The sequence below is a fragment of the Procambarus clarkii genome, chromosome 20 (genome assembly GCF_040958095.1).
Source record: "Procambarus clarkii isolate CNS0578487 chromosome 20, FALCON_Pclarkii_2.0, whole genome shotgun sequence".
Taxonomy (NCBI): domain Eukaryota; kingdom Metazoa; phylum Arthropoda; class Malacostraca; order Decapoda; family Cambaridae; genus Procambarus; species Procambarus clarkii.
Window position 1 is genome coordinate 33,571,288 of NC_091169.1, and position 19,244 is coordinate 33,590,531.

A 19,244-nucleotide genomic window follows, 5' to 3' on the forward strand; every position below is an offset into this window, starting at 1 on the left:
CACACTGTCATATCCAGTACACTGTCATATCCAGCACACTGTCATATCAAACACACTGTCATATCCATCACACTGTCATATCCAACACATTGTCATATCCAGAACACTGTCATATCCAGCACACTGTTATATCCAGCACACTGTCATATCCAACACACTTTCATATCCAACACACTGTCACATCCAGCACACTTTCATATCCAACACACTGTCGTATCCAGCACACTGTCATATCCAGCACACTGTCATATCTAGCACACTGTTACATCCCGCACACTCTCATATCCAGAACACTGTCATATCTAGCACACTGTCATATCCAACACACTCATATCCAGCACACTGTCATATCTAGCACGCTGTCATATTCAGCACACTGTAATATCCAGCACACTGTCATATCCAACACACTGTCATATCAAACACACTGTCATATCCATCACACTGTCATATCCAACACATTGTCATATCCAGAACACTGTCATATCCAGCACACTGTTATATCCAGCACACTGTCATATCCAACACACTTTCATATCCAACACACTGTCACATCCAGCACACTTTCATATCCAACACACTGTCGTATCCAGCACACTGTCATATCCAGCACACTGTCATATCTAGCACACTGTTACATCCCGCACACTCTCATATCCAGAACACTGTCATATCTAGCACACTGTCATATCCAACACACTCATATCCAGCACACTGTCATATCTAGCACGCTGTCATATTCAGCACACTGTAATATCCAGCACACTGTCATATCTAGCACACTGTCATATCTAGCACACTGTCATATCCAGCAAACTGTCATATCCAGCACACTGTCATATCCAGCATACTGTCATATCAAACACACTGTCATATCCAGCACACTGTCATATCCAGCACACTGTCATATCCAACACACTGTCATATCAAACACACTGTCATATCCATCACACTGTCATATCCAACACATTGTCATATCCAGAACACTGTCATATCCAGCACACTGTTATATCCAGCACACTGTCATATCCAACACACTTTCATATCCAACACACTGTCACATCCAGCACACTTTCATATCCAACACACTGTCGTATCCAGCACACTGTCATATCCAGCACACTGTCATATCTAGCACACTGTTACATCCCGCACACTCTCATATCCAGAACACTGTCATATCTAGCACACTGTCATATCCAACACACTCATATCCAGCACACTGTCATATCTAGCACGCTGTCATATTCAGCACACTGTAATATCCAGCACACTGTCATATCTAGCACACTGTCATATCCAGCACACTGTCATATCCAGCACACTGTCATATTTAGCACTCTGTCATATCAAGCACACTTTCATATCCAGCACACTGTCATATCTAGCACACTGTCATATCCAACACACTGTCATATCCAGCACACTGTCATATCCAGGACACTGTCATATCAATCACACTGTCATATCCAACACACTGTCATATCCAGCACACTGTCATATCCAACACACTGTCATATCCAACACACTGTCATATCCAGTACACTGTCATATCTAACACACTGTCATAACCAGCACACTGTCATATCCACCACACTGTCATATCCAGCGCACTGTCATATCCAACACACTGTCATATCCCGCTGACTGTCATATCCAGCAAACTGTCATATCCAACACACTGTAATATCCAACACACTGTCATATACAGCACACTGTCATATCCAACACACTTTCATATCCAGCACACTGTCATATCCAACACACTGTCATATCCAGCACACTGTCATATCCAGCACACTGTCATATCCAACACACTGTCATATCCAACACACTGTCATATCGAACACACTGTCATATCCAACACACTGTCATATCCAACACACTGTTACATCCAGCACACTGTCATATCCAACACACTGTCATATCCAGCACACTCTCATATCCAGCACACTGTCATATCTAGCACACTGTCATATGCAGCACACTGTCATATCCAGCACTCTGTTATATCCAGCACACTGTCATATCTAGCACACTGCCATATCAGTCACACTGTCATATCCAACACACAGTCATATCCATCACACTGTCACATCTAGCACACTGTCATATCCAACACACTGTCACATCCAGCACACTGTCATATCAGTCACACTGTCACATCCAGCACACTGTCATATCAGTCACACTGTCATATCCAACACAATGTCATATCCAACACACTGTCATATCCAGCACACTCTCATATCCAGCACACTGTCATATCCAACACACTGTCATATCCAACACACTGTCATATCCAACACAATGTTATATCCAACACACCAGTCCAGCACACTGTCATATCAGTCACCTTGTCATGTCTAACACACTGTCATATCCAACTCACTGTCACATCCAGCACCCTGTCATATCAAACTCACTGTCATATCCAACACACTGTCATATCCAACACACTGTCATATCCAACACACTGACACATACCAGCACACTGTCATATCCAACACACTGTCATACCCAGCACACTGTCTTATTCAGCACATTGTCATATCTAGCACACTGTCATATCCAGCACACTGGCATAACCAGCACCCTGTCATATCTAGGACACTGTCATATCCAGCACACTGTCGTATCCAACACTGTCATATCCAGCACACTGTCATATCCAGCACACTGTGATATCCAACACACTGTCATATCCAGCACACTGTCATATCCAACACACTGTCATATGCAGCACACTGTCATATCCAACACAACGTCATATCCAACACACTGTCATATCCAGCACACTGTCATATCTAGCACACTGTCATATCTAGCACACTGTCATATCCAGCACACTGTCATATCCAGCACACTGTCATATTTAGCAAACTGTCATATCAAGCACACTTTCATATCCAGCACACTGTCATATCTAGCACACTGTCATATCCAGCACACTGTCATATCCAGCACACTGTCATATCCAGCACACTGTCATATCAATCACACGGTCATATCTAACACACTGTCATATCCAACACACTGTCATATCCAACACACTGTCATATCCAACACACTGTCATATCCAACACACTGTCATATGCAGTACACTGTCATATCTAACACACTGTCATATCCAGCACACTGTCATATCCAACACACTGTCATATCCCGCTCACTGTCATATCCAGCAAACTGTCATATCCAACACACTGTAATATCCAACACACTGTCATATACAGCACACTGTCATATCCAACACACTTTAATATCCAGCACACTGTCATATCCAACACACTGTCATATCCAACACACTGTCATATCCAACACACTGTCATATCCAACACACTGTCATATCCAACACACTGGCATATCCAACACACTGTCATATCCAACACACTGTCATATCCAACACACTGTCATATCCAACACACTGTCACATCCAACACACTGTTACATCCAGCACACTGTAATATCCAGCACACTGTCATATCTAGCACACTGTCATATCTAGCACACTGTCATATGCAGCACACTGTCATATCCAGCACTCTGTCATATCCAGCACACTGTCATATCTAGCACAATGGCATATCAGTCACACTGTCATATCCAACACACTGTCATATTCAGCACACTGTCACATCTAGCACACTGTCATATGCAACACACTGTCACATCCAGCACACTGTCACATCCAACACACTGTCACATACAGCACACTGTTATATCCAACACACTTACATATCCAGCACACTGTCATATCCAACACACTGTCATATCCAAGACACTGTCATATCCAGCACCCTGTCATATCCAGCATACTGTCATATCCAGCACACTGTCATATCCAGCACACTGTCATATATAGCACACTGTCATATCCCGCACACTGTCATATCCAGCACACTGTCATATCCAAGTCACTGTCACATCCAGAACACTGTCATATCCAACACACTGTCATATCCAACACACTGTCACATCCAGCACACTCTTATATCCAACACACTGTCATATCCAGCACACTGTCATATCCAACACACTGTCATATCAAGCACACTGTCATATCCAACACACTCATATCCAACACACTGTCATATCCCACACGGTCATATCCAACACACTGTCACATCCAGCACACTGTCATATCCAACACACTGTCACATCCAGCACACTGTCATATCCAACACACTGTCATATCCAGCACACTGTCAAATCCAGCACACTGTCATATCTAGCACACGGTCATATCCAACACACTGTCATATCCAGCACACTGTCATATCCAGCACACTGTCATATCTCGCACACGGTCATACCTAGCCCACTGTCATATCCAGCACACTGTCATATCCAGCACACTATCATATCTAGCACACTGTCATATCCAGCACACTATCATATCTAGCACACTGTCATATCCAGCACACTGTCATATCCAGCATACTGTCATATCTAGCTTACTGTCATATCAAGCAAACTTTCATATTAAGCACACTGTCATATCTAGCACACTGTCATATCCAGTAAACTGTCATATCCAGCACACTGTCATATCCAGTACACTGTTATATCAAGCATACTGTCATATCCAACACACTGTCATATCCAACACACTGTCATATCCAGTACACTGTCATATCTAACACACTGTCGTAACCAGCACACTGTCATATCCAACACACTGCCATATCCAGCACACTGTCATATCCAACACACTGTCATATCCAGCTCACTGTCAAATGCAGCAAACTGTCATATTCAACACACTGTCATATCCAACACATTGTCATATCCAACACACTGTCATATCCAGCACACTGTCATATCCAAGACACTGTCATATCCAGCACACTGTCGTATCCCACTCTCTGTCATATCCAGCACACTGTCATATCCAGCACACTGTCATATCCAACACACTGTCATATCCAACACACTGTCATATCCAACACACTGTCATATCCAACACACTGTTACATCCAGCACACTGTCATATCCAACACACTGTCATATCCAGCACACTCTCATATCCAGCACACTCATATCTAGCACACTGTCATATGCAGCACACTGTCATATCCAGCACTCTGTTATATCCAGCACACTGTCATATCTAGCACACTGCCATATCAGTCACACTGTCATATCCAACACACTGTCATATCCATCACACTGTCACATCCAGCACACTGTCATATCCAACACACTGTCACATCCAGCACACTGTCATATCAGTCACACTGTCACATCCAGCACACTGTCATATCAGTCACACTGTCATATCCAACACAATGTCATATCCAACACACTGTCATATCCAGCACACTCTCATATCCAGCACACTGTCATATCCAACACACTGTCATATCCAACACACTGTCATATCCAACACAATGTTATATCCAACACACCAGTCCAGCACATTGTCATATCAGTCACCTTGTCATGTCTAACACACTGTCATATCCAACTCACTGTCACATCCAGCACCCTGTCATATCAAACTCACTGTCATATCCAACACACTGTCATATCCAACACACTGTCATATCCAACACACTGACACATACCAGCACACTGTCATATCCAACACACTGTCATACCCAGCACACTGTTTTATTCAGCACATTGTCATATCTAGCACACTTTCATATCCAGCACACTGTCATAACTAGCACCCTGTCATATCTAGGACACTGTCATATCCAGCACACTGTCGTATCCAACACTGTCATATCCAGCACACTGTCATATCCAGCACACTGTGATATCCAACACACTGTCATATCCAGCACACTGTCATATCCAACACACTGTCATATGCAGCACACTGTCATATCCAACACAACGTCATATCCAACACACTGTCATATCCAGCACACTGTCATATCTAGCACACTGTCATATCTAGCACACTGTCATATCCAGCACACTGTCATATCCAGCACACTGTCATATTTAGCAAACTGTCATATCAAGCACACTTTCATATCCAGCACACTGTCATATCTAGCACACTGTCATATCCAGCACACTGTCATATCCAGCACACTGTCATATCCAGCACACTGTCATATCAATCACACGGTCATATCTAACACACTGTCATATCCAACACACTGTCATATCCAACACACTGTCATATCCAACACACTGTCATATCCAACACACTGTCATATCCAGTACACTGTCATATCTAACACACTGTCATATCCAGCACACTGTCATATCCAACACACTGTCATATCCAGCTCACTGTCAAATGCAGCAAACTGTCATATTCAACACACTGTCATATCCAATACATTGTCATATTCAACACACTGTCATATCCAGCACACTGTCATATCCAAGACACTGTCATATCCAGCACACTGTCGTATCCCACTCTCTGTCATATCCAGCACACTGTCATATCCAGCACACTGCCATATCCAACACACTGTCATATCCAACACACTGTCATATCCAACACACTGTCATATCCAACACACTGTTACATCCAGCACACTGTCATATCCAACACACTGTCATATCCAGCACACTCTCATATCCAGCACACTCATATCTAGCACACTGTCATATGCAGCACACTGTCATATCCAGCACTCTGTTATATCCAGCACACTGTCATATCTAGCACACTGCCATATCAGTCACACTGTCATATCCAACACACTGTCATATCCATCACACTGTCACATCCAGCACACTGTCATATCCAACACACTGTCACATCCAGCACACTGTCATATCAGTCACACTGTCACATTCAGCACACTGTCATATCAGTCACACTGTCATATCCAACACAATGTCATATCCAACACACTGTCATATCCAGCACACTCTCATATCCAGCACACTGTCATATCCAACACACTGTCATATCCAACACACTGTCATATCCAACACAATGTTATATCCAACACACCAGTCCAGCACATTGTCATATCAGTCACCTTGTCATGTCTAACACACTGTCATATCCAACTCACTGTCACATCCAGCACCCTGTTATATCAAACTCACTGTCATATCCAACACACTGTCATATCCAACACACTGACACATACCAGCACACTGTCATATCCAACACACTGTCATATCCAACACACTGTCATACCCAGCACACTGTTTTATTCAGCACATTGTCATATCTAGCACACTTTCATATCCAGCACACTGTCATAACTAGGACACTGTCATATCCAGCACACTGTCGTATCCAACACTGTCATATCCAGCACACTGTCATATCCAGCACACTGTGATATCCAACACACTGTCATATCCAGCACACTGTCATATCCAACACACTGTCATATGCAGCACACTGTCATATCCAACACAACGTCATATCCAACACACTGTCATATCCAGCACACTGTCATATCTAGCAAACTGTCATATCTAGCACACTGTCATATCCAGCACACTGTCATATCCAGCACACTGTCATATTTAGCAAACTGTCATATCAAGCACACTTTCATATCCAGCACACTGTCATATCTAGCACACTGTCATATCCAGCACACTGTCATATCCAGCACACTGTCATATCCAGCACACTGTCATATCAATCACACGGTCATATCTAACACACTGTCATATCCAACACACTGTCATATCCAACACACTGTCATATCCAACACACTGTCATATCCAACACACTGTCATATCCAGTACACTGTCATATCTAACACACTGTCATATCCAGCACACTGTCATATCCAACACACTGTCATATCCCGCTCACTGTCATATCCAGCAAACTGTCATATCCAACACACTGTAATATCCAACACACTGTCATATACAGCACACTGTCATATCCAACACACTTTAATATCCAGCACACTGTCATATCCAACACACTGTCATATCCAACACACTGTCATATCCAACACACTGTCATATCCAACACACTGTCATATCCAACACACTGGCATATCCAACACACTGTCATATCCAACACACTGTCATATCCAACACACTGTCATATCCAACACACTGTCATATCCAACACACTGTTACATCCAGCACACTGTCATATCTAGCACACTGTCATATGCAGCACACTGTCATATCCAGCACTCAGTCATATCCAGCACACTGTCATATCTAGCACAATGGCATATCAGTCACACTGTCATATCCAACACACTGTCATATTCAGCACACTGTCACAACTAGCTCACTGTCATATCCAACACACTGTCACATCCAGCACACTGTCACATCCAACACACTGTCACATACAGCACACTGGTATATCCAACACACTTACATATCCAGCACACTGTCATATCCAACACACTGTCATATCCAAGACACTGTCATATCCAGCACCCTGTCATATCCAGCATACTGTCATATCCAGCACACTGTCATATCCAGCACACTGTCATATATAGCACACTGTCGTATCCCGCACACTGTCATATCCAGCACACTGTCATATCCAAGTCACTGTCACATCCAGAACACTGTCATATCCAACACACTGTCATATCCAACACACTGTCACATCCAGCACACTCTTATATCCAACACACTGTCATATCCAGCACACTGTCATATCCAACACACTGTCATATCCAGCACACTGTCATATCAAGCACACTGTCATATCCAACACACTGTCATATCCAACACACTGTCATATCCAACACACGGTCATATCCAACACACTGTCACATCCAGCACACTGTCATATCCAACACACTGTCACATCCAGCACACTGTCATATCCAACACACTGTCATATCCAGCACACTGTCATATCCAGCACACTGTCATATCTAGCACACGGTCATATCCAACACACTGTCATATCCAGCACACTGTCATATCCAGCACACTGTCATATCTCGCACACGGTCATACCTAGCCCACTGTCATATCCAGCACACTGTCATATCCTGCACACTATCATATCTAGCACACTGTCATATCCAGCACACTATCATATCTAGCACACTGTCATATCCAGCACACTGTCATATCCAGCATACTGTCATATCTAGCTTACTGTCATATCAAGCAAACTTTCATATCCAGCACACTGTCATATCTAGCACACTGTCATATCCAAGTAAACTGTCATATCCAGCACACTGTCATATCCAGTACACTGTTATATCAAGCATACTGTCATATCCAACACACTGTCATATCCAACACACTGTCATATCCAGTACACTGTCATATCTAACACACTGTCGTAACCAGCACACTGTCATATCCAACACACTGCCATATCCAGCACACTGTCATATCCAACACACTGTCATATCCAGCTCACTGTCAAATGCTGCAAACTGTCATATTCAACACACTGTCATATCCAACACATTGTCTTATCCAACACACTGTCATATCCAGCACACTGTCATATCCAAGACACTGTCATATCCAGCACACTGTCGTATCCCACTCTCTGTCATATCCAGCACACTGTCATATCCAGCACACTGTCATATCCAACACACTGTCATATCTAACACACTGTCATATCCAGCACACTGTCATATCCAACACACTGTCATATCCAACACACTGTCATATCCAGTACACTGTCATATCTAACACACTGTCATAACAAGCACACTGTCATATCCACCACACTGTCATATCGAGCACACTGTCATATCCAACACACTGTCATATCCCGCTCACTGTCATATCCAGCAAACTGTCATATCCAACACACTGTAATATCCAACACACTGTCATATACAGCACACTGTCATATCCAACACACTTTCATATCCAGCACACTGTCATATCCAACACACTGTCATTTCCAGCACAGTGTCATATCCAGCACACTGTCATATCCAACACACTGTCATATCCAACACACTGTCATATCCAACACACTGTCATATCCAACACACTGTCATATCCAACACACTGTTACATCCAGCACACTGTCATATCAAACATACTGTCATATCCAGCACACTCTCATATCCAGCACACTGTCATATCTAGCACACTGTCATATGCAGCACACTGTCATATCCAGCACTCTGTCATATCCAGCACACTGTCATATCTAGCACACTGCCATATCAGTCACACTGTCATATCCAACACACTGTCGTATCCATCACACTGTCACATCCTGCACACTGTCATATTCAGCACAATTTCACATCCAGCACACTGTCATATCCAACACCTTGTCACATCCAGCACACTGTCATATCAGTCACACTGTCATATCCAACACAATGTCATATCCAACACACTGTCATATCCAACAGAATGTTATATCGAACACACTCTCACGTCCAGCACACTGTCATATCAGTCACCTTGTCATGTCTAACACACTGTCATATCTAACTCACTGTCACATCCAGCACACTGTCATATCAAACCTACTGTCATATCCAACACACTGTCATATCCAACACACTGTCATATCCAACACACTGATACATACCAGCACACTGTCATATCCAACATACTGTCATATCCAGCACACTGTCTTATTCAGCACATTGTCATATCTAGCACACTGTCATATCCAGCACACTGTCATATCCAGCACCCTGTCATATCTAGGACACATGTCATATCCAGCACACTGTCGTATCCAACACTGTCATATCCAGCACACTGTCATATTCAGCACACTGTGATATCCAACACACTGTCATATCCAGCACACTGTCATATCCAACACACTGTCATATCCAACACACTGTCATATCCAGCACACTGTCATATCTAGCACACTGTCATATCCAACACACTGTTATATCCAGCACACTGTCATATCTAGCACGCTGTCATATTCAGCACACTGTAATATCCAGCACACTGTCATATCTAGCTCACTGTCATATCCAGCACACTGTCATATCCAGCACACTGTCATATTTAGCACACTGTGATATCAAGCACACTTTCATATCCAGCACACTGTCATATCTAGCACACTGTCATATCCAGCACACTGTCATATCCAGCACACTGTCATATCCAGCACACTGTCATATCCAGCACACTGTCATATCAATCACACGGTCATATCCAACACACTGTCATATCCAGCACACTGTCATATCCAACACACTGTCATATCCAACACACTGTCATATCCAGTACACTGTCATATCTAACACACTGTCATAACCAGCACACTGTCATATCCACCACACTGTCATATCCAGCACACTGTCATATCCAACACACTGTCATATCCTGCTCACTGTTCTATCCAGCAAACTGTCATATTCAACACACTGTCATATCCAACACACTGTCACATCCAGCACACTGTCATATCCAACACACTTTCATATCCAACACTACTGTTACATCGAGCACGCTGTTTGATCCAACACACTGTCATATCCAGCACATTCTCATATCCAGCACACTGTCATATCTAGCACACTGTCATATCCAGCACACTGTCATACCCAGCATGCTGTCATATCTTGCACACTGTCATATCCAACACTCTTTCATATCCAGCACTCTGTCATATCTAGCACACTGTCATATCCAGCACACTGTCATATCCAGCACACTGTCATATCCAGCATACTTTCATATAAAAAAACACTGTCATATCCTGCACACTGTCATATCCAACACACTGTCATATCCAGCACACTGCCATATCAGTCACACTGTCATATCTAACAAACTGTCTTATCCATCACACTGTCACATCCTGTACACTGTCATATCCAGCACACTGTCACATCCAGCATACTGTCATATTCAACACACTGTCACATCCAGAACACTGTCAAATCAGTCACACTGTCATATCCAACACACTGTCACATCCAGCACACTGTCACATCCAACACACTGTCACATCCAGCACACTGTTATATCCAACACACTTTCATATCCAGCACACTGTCATATCCAACACACTGTCATATCAAGCACCCTGTCATATCCAGCATACTGTCATATCCAGCACACTGTCATGTCCAACTCACTGTCACATCCAGCACACTGTCATATCCAACACACTGTCATATCCAACACACTGTCACATCCAGCACACTCTCATATCCAGCACAGTCATATCTAACACACTGTCATATCCAACTCACTGTCACATCCAGCACACTGTCATATCCAACACACTGTCATATCCAACACACTGTCACATCCAGAACACTGTCATATCCAGCTCACTGTCATATCCAACACACTGTCATATCTATCACATTGTCATATCTAACACACTGTCATATCCAACTCACTGTCACATTAAGCACACTGTCAAATCCAACACACTGTCATGTCCAGCACCCTGTCATATGCAGCACACTGTCATATTAAACTCTATCATATCCAACACACTGTCATATCCATCACACTGTCATATCCAGCACACTGTCATATCTAGCACACTGTCATATTCAGCACACTGTCATATCCACCACACTGTCATATCCAGCACACTGTCATATTTAGCACACTGTCATATCAAGCACACTTTTATATCCAGTACACTGTCATATCTAGCACACTGTCATATCTAGTACACAGTCATATCCAGCACACTGTCATATCCAGCACACTGTCATATAAAGCACACTGTCATATCCAACACACTGTCATATATAACACACTGTCATATCCAGTACACTGTCATATATAACACACTGTCATAACCAGCACACTTTCCTATCCAACACACTGTCATATCCAGCACACTGTCATATCCAACACACTGTCATATCCATTTCACTGACATATCCAGCAAACTGTCATATCCAACACACTGTCATATCCAACACACTGTCATATATAGCACACTGTCATATCCAGCACACAGTCATATCCAACACACTGTCATATCCAACACATTGTCATATCCAACACACTGTCATATCCAACACACTGTTACATCCAGCACACTGTCATGACCAACACACTGTCATATCCAGCACACTCTCATATCCAGCACACATTCATATCCAATTCACTGTCACATCCAGAACACTGTCATATCCAATGTGGGACATTTGGGACTTGACTCTATTTATTTAAATATTAATGTAATGAAAATCAATTACGAAGGACCACCCGCTTTTGTAGTAAAGAGGGAAACTAATAAAATATGATCATTGGAAAATTCCTAGATGAACCAGTAACTATGGATAAAATATTAGAGAATATGATCACTTATATAATTAATGGGCTGTATAATTTAACTGATTCAAAGCCTCAAACACCTACATTGGGGGGTTATTACTGGAACTTCATATATGTTCAGGAACTAGTGTGGTTCGTGCACCAGTTCATTATGCAATAATCTAATCCTATGACCAATTATAGAATCATTATATTTGTCACCAATAAGAACATAGATTATGAACATGAGAAATGAATAATTATAATAAACACATGTTAATCCAGAAAACAGTGATCCGTAAAATAATGTGTTACAGATAAGGTAATTTAAAGAATACGGAAAGGTGTCTTAGCTTGAAGACGTTTCCATGACATCTGTTATGACTCATCCTCGGGATCTCCTGGACTCATCATGGAACACTGGGAGATGATTAACACGGGAAATGACTGCTCGGGGAATTCTTCACACACGCTGCAAATCAAATATATTCAGTAGCAACATATTAAGCTGCTAGACATCTATGTTCAAGAAAATTAAATTAGAGAATGGAGACGGATAATAACCTGTGGTTTTTTATAGTCGCTCTGCGTGACGACGAGCTACCCAGCTATATCCTATCCTAAATGGTGCATCAAACAGGAATAAGGGTACTTAGCTAATAGGGCACTGTGTAAGTTAAAGCTTGCCGAAGTTCGCATCCTAGGTTCAGGCGTCGTAGTAACGAACACGTGGTGTCGAGCCTAGCCTAGATGTTGACGCGCTTCTCTGGCCGGTCACGTTGTGCTACACGGAACAAATTAACAGGTTCCTGGCTGAATGTCAAATTAAATCTCTTGACAATTCAACACGACGTATAAAGTGACACTGACACCAGCTAAGTTGTTGTCTGCAACGGTTCTTCACACCTCACAGTGGCGACTTTCGTCTCCCGCTCTTGTTGGCGTCTACCCCGGTGGCTTGGGTAATGGCGTCTCTCTCCTCGCTGGCGTCGCCTCGTGTACTGGCGTCTCCCCTGCCCTGCTCCACGTCTCGCATTTGATACACAAATTATTTACTACGAATAATATCATTTCTCGCAGTTGTGATTGAAATGCTCGGATAAGGACGGGTTTATTATTCAGAGTTAAATATTATTATTTGCCCGTTTTACGATAGTAAACGAGCAATGGAGATGAATTAAAGTCTCTCCAGGGCATTCACGCGTGATGTTAAATTTAACAAACGCTCTATTTGGCATTAGTTAGGGATCAGTTTATCTGTAAATAATTATCACACAGAACACCGTTGTTTTATAGAGAATCAAACTCAATTCTCTGACACTCTGGATATAGATGTGTTTATTATAATGGAATCTGACGCAATACTGGCGTCTGGTGACATAAGAATTCTAGCCTTATTGTACAGATGCAATTATTAGTACATGTGAACTCTACGGTTGGTTAATTTTAATTACTACAGTGATTAGTAGATTTAGTAATAATTAATAATAATACAACAGTGTTGTATTATTGTTGGAAATTTCCAACATAACTCCGGGGGGAGAATTTTAGGGTCGCAGTGTAATGTGGAGTACTGACACACCCATCCCGAAGTTGGTATTAATATTAGTATATTAGTATGTTAGTACACACATAACGAATGTCCCGTATTTGTCAAGGACATACAAGAAACTTAAGTCTTGCTGATTTCATGTTAAATGGAACATGTTATTATGAATTACCTAAAGCTAACAACTAAGAAAGCTTACAGCAAACTCTGTGACTGGTGTCGCTATGACATGTAATGTGTATGTTACAAAGTCTCAAAGTCTGCAAACTCTCAGATACTCTAGATAAATAATATTATTTATAGCCTACACAACAATTAAGGATTTAAATCACACAATTCAAATAACTGAGAATCTACTGTGATGAGAATGTCCTGGGTCATAGTGACTTGTAATGGTTTGTTACTTGACATCACACCACAGTATCATCATGGTTGCTTAAATTGGATGTAAAGGGATTTACTCTTGGTCAGAGCTGTAATAGGCTTGCAGTTTCCGCTTACATTGTTGAGCAGCAGCTCTAGTGGGGCGGTTGCTCGGTGGATCAGAATTACTGTCCTCGGAAACTACTGGAGAAACTGGTTCTGGTTGATACTCTCGTTCAGCCAATTCGAGAGGAACCAGCTTCTCTAAAGTTTTTAGAGTAGTGTTGCCTCGGCATAAAACTTTCACTACTCTCAGGACACCTTGATGATCTGGATGAATGGCAACAATTTTGCCTATGGGCCACTCTGACCTTGGTCCATCACTGTCGACTAGTACTAGGTCCCCTGGTTTAAGTTGCACTTTATTATAAGGACTCGAAGCTCCGTAGTGGTACTCTCGTAGAGCTGTGAGGTACTCTCGAGTCCACACCTCATTCCACCTGTTAATAACCCTTGAGAGATGCTGGTAGCTTTCCACCAAGTCACCTCTGGTTACATGTGACCGGTCTACGGGGTCCTCTTCGGCTAAAGGGATGAGAGGGCTCAGTAGACCTCCATGTATCAAGTGTGAGGGACTCAGAGGTTCTCTCTGGGAGAAATCATCAGACAGGTATGTTAATGGGCGGTTATTGACTCGCGCCTCGATTTCCACAACAATGGTTTGGAGTTCGGAGTAACTGACCTTTTGTCTGTGTAAAGTTTTTCTTAAACACTTCTTGACTGTGCCTATCATTTGCTCATAGAACCCACCTTGCCAAGGGGCTCTTGGTGCTATAAATTTCCAGTGACATTGTCGTCTCTGCAGGACTGACTGTACTTCTGGATGATTCCAGACTTCTCGCAGACAAGCTTCTCCTGCCACAAAATTGGAACCATTGTCCGATATCATTAGTTTGGGACAAGATCTGCGAGCTGCAAATCTGCAGAAGGCCTGGATGAAGGCTTCAGCACTCATATCTGAAGCCACTTCTAAATGTACGCCTCTGGTTGTATCACACGTAAAGAGGCAAATGTATGCTTTCACTGGTATCTTGTCTGGGTTGCCAGTGAGAAGTAAGGCTCCTGTGTAATCAACACCAGTGGTTTCAAAGGGACGAAGATGAACCACTCTTTCTTCAGGGAGTGGTGGAGGTCCTGGGTAAGGACATACTCTAGCATCGTATCTTTTACAGATTACACAGAATTTAATTATTGACTTGACTGTCTGACGACCTTGAGGAAGCCAGTACTTTTGTCTAAGGTCGGTGAGAGTATCTAACACTCCACCATGTAAAGTACCATATTGATGATGATGTAAAACAAGAAGTTTAGTGATGATGTGGAGACGAGGTAGAAGAATTGGATTCTTTGTGTCCAAATCAATTTTTGCATGAAGCAAACGTCCTCCACATCTTAGTATATTATGAGTGTTGGCATCATACCAAATACCTAGAGACTTAGTTAATTTATCTGGAAGATTTTCATATTCGCTTCCATATGTCTCTTGTTGTGCACGTTTGATCCAGTAGAGGATAGGATTGGGAAACTTATGTCGAATTCCTATCTTAGCAAGAAAGTCAAACACATGTGCAGTCACTCTTAATAACTTACTTAAGTTAGAATAATTGTGAGGATCAATGGCTAAGATTCGTTGAGGTTCTGGTTCTTTCATGGGAGTGGTGATATTGGTCACTATGACTTGTGGCTTTTGTTTGGGCCACTGACCACCAACAAGCCATGAAGGTCCATTGAACCACAGCGAAGACTTGATAAGTTGTTTTATCGTTAACCCTCGAGATAAATAATCTGCAGGATTGTCCTTAGTAGGAACATGCCTGAATTTATATCCAGCAGATAACTCATGAATTTCCCTAACACGATTACTGACGTAGGGAGTCTTATTGTTGTTGTTTTTTACCCATTGTAAGACTGCCTCATTGTCTGACCACACTACAATCTCACCAAAGTGGATATTATTGAGTGTCTTTGTCAGGCAATGAACCAATCTTACTCCCACCAGCAATGCAGTCAACTCCATTTGAGGTAAAGATCTCTTCTTAATGGGAGCAACTCTTGCTTTAGATGTGAGCAAAATTGATTGTGCACTATTAACTAAGTAGGCTACAGCGCCATATTCTTTGCCAGAGGCATCGCAGAAAACGTGCAAATTGGTGGGTAAGTTTGGTCCTGAAGCATTACGAGGAAATTTCAAAACACCTAACTGATTAAAATCCGTTGAGAGTATCTGCCATTTAGCTTGTAACTCACTTGGTAACGGATCATCCCATCCCATATGTTTCTGCCAGCACTCCTGCATTAGGAGTTTGCCCCTTATTAATATAGGACTAAGTAAGCCTAAAGGGTCAAATGGTTGACTGACAAACGAGAGCAATGTTCTCATGGTAAGGGTTGAGTTATCGGTTTGTACTGACTTGACATTCATCTCGTCAGTACTGGTGTTCCATTCCACGCCTAGAACCTTTAATTGATTGGGCACCTGATAACCTGGAAATTCTTTCTCGATTACCTGGTTGAGTAATTCATTATTTGAGGCCCATGACTGTAGTGGCATATTGGCTCCTAATAGCTCACGGTTAGCCTCATGGTAGATTTCTACCAAATTAGTTTGATCATTAGTTGTTCCCTGGAAATTGTCGACATACAAGTTGTCGCTAATGTCTGCCTAATAAGGGCTATTTGATTTCCTCAAATGTGTGTCTAATGTTGCTTGCAAAAGAAACGGCGAGGACGTAGCTCCGAATAATACTGAGGCAAAATGATATGTGATGATATCACTGTTAGGATCCAGTGGGTCCTTAATCCAGAGGAACTTTGTGTAGTTACGATCTTCCTCCTGCAAACCTACTCGGAGGAAAGCTTTGCTGATATCAGCAGTATAGGCGAAAATACCAGTGCGGAATCGTAACAGCACATCATGTAGCCTTTGTGTTAGGCTAGGTCCCGTTTGGAGACATTCATTTAAAGACACACTGCTTGGCTTTACTTTAGCACTACAGTTAAAGACAATACGAATAGGTGTTGTCAATGAGTCTTTCACCACAGCGTGATGAGGTAAATAATGACCTATTTTTCGGTCATCGTTATCAACAACTTCAATAAATTTACTGTTAAGTTGTTGTTGGATGAGTTGATGATACATGTTCAGTTTGTCTGGCTGCTTCTGTAGTCGTGCTAATTGAGACTGCAATTGTGAGGCTGCCATAAAATAATTAACTGGAAGTTGTGGATGATTCAACTTCCATGGGAGTCTTACCCAGTATTGTTTATTTTCATAGACAACTGTATCCAGATATTGCTGGTAAGTCCACATATCATCAGGGCTTGGTTGTTCAGGGATAATACCTAAAGTGTCTAAATCCCACAAACGATGTACAGGTGGATCAGACTCAATATCTTCAGATATCTCTCTGAAACGTAGGGGTGACTGTTCCAAGCCTAGTCACACCACTATTATGTTATTAGATTGTTGGTTTGATGGCGCTGGATTTTGTCGGAAAAGCACCGGTCCAGTAAGCAATTTGCCTCCAGCAGATGACAACAAATTCATTCCGTGTTGTCTGGTACATCCAGTTATAAATTTGTAATAATGATCCGCGCCTATAAGTATTCCAACATCAGTGAGGCAGTCAGAATTTATTTTGTAATCTGCTAGCCTCATGCGGTTTCGTCTAAGATGTTTCGCAGTGCGAACTAACCCTGTGACCTGCAGGTCTGTAGGAAGTTTATCTACTACTACTGCTTGTATTGGACTAGTGGAAGATCCAAGTCTCAATAATACCTTAACCACTTGGTATTCACGAGGTCCACTATTGGTCAAGAAACCAGAAATATTTAACCTCACACTTTTGGTAGGTTTTAATTTTAACTGCTCTACTAACTGTTGTGTAATGAAGGTTTTCTGTGATCCTTGATCAAAAAGACCTCTAGTGTTAACTCTAGATCTTCGGTTTATTAGTCTAAGTTGAGCTGTAGGAAGAGTGGTATTATTGCCTGACTCAGTAGCAAGTACATTTATTTCTTGATGCACTTTGCAATATTGCACTGTGGTAGAATTCGTGGAATTCTCCCCAGTGGTCATGGTTGGTGTAGAAAATTTTCTACATAAGGCGTAGTGATGTACACCTTGGTTGCATCTATTGCAGGA

The 19,244-nt window shown here is 42.2% G+C and overlaps 1 protein-coding gene across 2 annotated transcripts in view; it reads left to right on the forward strand.

Moving 5' to 3' along the window:
• Positions 1-19,244, forward strand: part of LOC123755284 (alpha-(1,6)-fucosyltransferase) — a 316,917-nt gene that overhangs the window by 24,684 nt on the left and 272,989 nt on the right. The gene's annotated exons all lie outside the window — the stretch shown is intronic.